This window comes from Aplidium turbinatum, chromosome 2 (genome assembly GCF_918807975.1).
Source record: "Aplidium turbinatum chromosome 2, kaAplTurb1.1, whole genome shotgun sequence".
NCBI lineage: Eukaryota > Metazoa > Chordata > Ascidiacea > Aplousobranchia > Polyclinidae > Aplidium > Aplidium turbinatum.
The window spans coordinates 45,726,279-45,729,151 of NC_137473.1; the positions used below are offsets into that span (position 1 = coordinate 45,726,279).

General features: G+C 36.1%; 1 pseudogene; it reads left to right on the forward strand.

Moving 5' to 3' along the window:
* The first annotated feature begins 434 nt into the window (after positions 1-434).
* LOC145788217 (arylsulfatase B pseudogene) lies at positions 435-2,632 on the forward strand (annotated as a pseudogene).
* Positions 2,633-2,873: the final 241 nt, after the last annotated feature.

The following is a 2,873-nucleotide window of genomic DNA, read 5'->3' on the forward strand; positions in this document are numbered from 1 at the left end:
TCATTATATTATTGCTACATTTTCACTACAAGCCATCTTAAAGATTGTAAGCCTTATTACTACATTAATAAACACCAGCAATTTCAAATGAAAAGTTGGCAAAACCATATGATGTGAGTTAAATTGTAAGCATTTATAACTGAGCAGGGTGTATGGTAACTTTGATTGAGTGTTAATAGTTTATGGCAACTAGATAGAATAGTTTATGATAACAACATTTAATTCACAAGCCGAAACTTTAAACTATTGATCTTGATGGTCAGACCTCTGTCATTCTTGAATTGATTATGAAATTTTGTTTATAACTTATCAATCATAGAACAGACGATAATTCGAAATTATTTTAATTAAATTAAAAATACTATTAAAGGTAAATAAAGTAAATTATCATATTTATTTGCTAACACTCCAGAAACTGCAATTTTTAGTCAATTGCGTTCCAAACTTTCCTAATATGCATAGGTTAGGTTTGCTTTTGTGCATTTATTATTTTATCATCGTGGACGTATCTTTGGGTAGCAGCTCCAAGCCAAACATCGTCTTCATACTTGCTGATGATTATGGGTTCAATGATATCGGCTACCATGCTATCAACCATGAATCAGATATGAAAACTCCATTTCTTGATTCTCTGGCTATGGCTGGAGTGAGACTGGAAAACTACTATGTTCAACCGATTTGCACTCCATCCAGAAGTCAGTTAATGAGCGGAAGATATCAAATTCACACAGGTTTACAACATGGCATAATCTGGGCATCTCAACCCAATGGCCTGCCATTAGATAACATCATATTACCAAAACAATTAAAAAAATGTGGTTATAAAACACACATGATAGGAAAATGGCATCTTGGATTTTATAAAGATGCATATTTGCCATGGAAACGAGGATTTGATACTTATTTTGGATATCTGACCGGATCCGAAGATTACTATACAAGGCGTCGTTGCTATTCTGGATTTTGCGGTTATGATTTTGACTCTGAAAATGGACCAACTAACAAAACATATGGGAAATATTCCGCTCATATCTTTGCTGAAAAGGCAGAAGAAGTTATTTATAAGCACAACTCATCAAATCCTATGTTTTTTTATCTTGCACTCCAATCTGTTCACGTTCCCATGCAAGTACCTGAATCTTACATTAAACCTTTTGCTTACATAAAAGACTTTCACAGACGTACATATGCTGGTATGGTAGCAGCAATGGATGAAGCAATAAAGAATGTGACTCAACATTTACAAGCTGCAGGAATGTGGGATAACACATTGTTAATATTTTCAACTGACAATGGTGGCCAGACCCTTTTTGGAGGAAACAATTGGCCATTACGTGGAAGAAAAGCAACTTTGTGGGAAGGGGGTGTCCGTGGAGTTGGGTTCGTCCATGGAAAAATGTTAAATGTTCCCAATCCCAATATATTTCCAAATACTCAAATGATTCATATTTCCGACTGGTATCCCACCATCTTAAGTGCATCGCAATGTTCAATGATACCCGGAACACAGTCATTGGATGGATACGATCAGTGGAAGACAATAAGTCAGTATGCTGAATCACCGCGCACGGAAATACTTCACAATATTGATCCTATGTCCCACCATAGTGATCCTAAACGTATAAAAGTTAATAAATTGCACAAAGAGATTCGTAGTGGTTTCAATACATCGATTCATGCTGGTATTCGAAGTGGCGATTGGAAATTATTGACTGGAAAACAAGGTTTTGATGAATGGGTTAAACCCCCAGAATCAAACAATACAAAAAATATATACTATACAACAAATGGTTTGGAAGGAGAGAATGACCCAGGAATACAGAAGCATGGATCCGGTCCAGTCCAGCTTTTCAATATTCAAGCAGATCCTTTTGAGAGAACAGAGGTATCCAAGTTGTATCCAGAAGTTGTTGACAAGCTTTTGACAAGATTGGCTTACTATCAATCAACAGCAGTTCCAGTTAATTTTCCACCAGGTGACGCAAAGGCAGATCCAAAGTCTCATGGTGGTTTTTGGCAACCATGGATCAAATGAGTTTAGTATATCGTAGAAGCCTTCCATTTTGTGTCTATGATTTGTTTATCATTTACTACTGTGTGAATTTAAGGCTTAGCCTACCGTTGCAATGAGTAATAGCTCTACATATTTGAATCCTCCAATTTTCTGTGTCAATTGCCAGTTTTATTCATTGCCATCTAAAAAACGATTGTAAAAGGTTGGAATTGCGTATTGAAATGTTTTAAATGTACCGGTATTGTGTATAAACCCGTTATTCTATATTTGATATATCAGTTCAAAATGCGAAATTTTGTATGTGATGCTTTCGGTTAAACCAAGTTTTCGATTTATATTCTAGTTTCATTTATTCTATAATCATGTTCTGTAATCTTTTACCTTATTTATGTTACTTTGTATGCTATGTGTTATACATTTTTTCTATTTACCTGTATTAACTTTTTTTGCAATGTGCTTTTTAAGTATAATTTAGTGCAATCACTTATACATCGCTCTTACGCACTTACGCAGTTGATGTATGATGTAAAGCAAACAAACATACAGTAGTACATAACTTATATACGACTGCATTCAAAGGCGCCGGGTTTTGAAAATTGCCGGGGGGGGCGAACTTTCTAGCCGACCGATTGCTTACATTCAAAATGCTGATGTTTGTTTGTCAGCATTGATGTTTGTTTGCGTCTATCTGCCATTGTATATCGCCAAGCTTTATAATGTAGGCTCAAGCCTCGAAATTCACGGCGGACATGTCCGCCGTCACAGCATGTGATGTCCACGGGAAGTACCATCTAGATCGGTCATATTTGTCCGCCGAGAAATAACACAGGAACTAGCGATACAAATCGTCATTGCATAG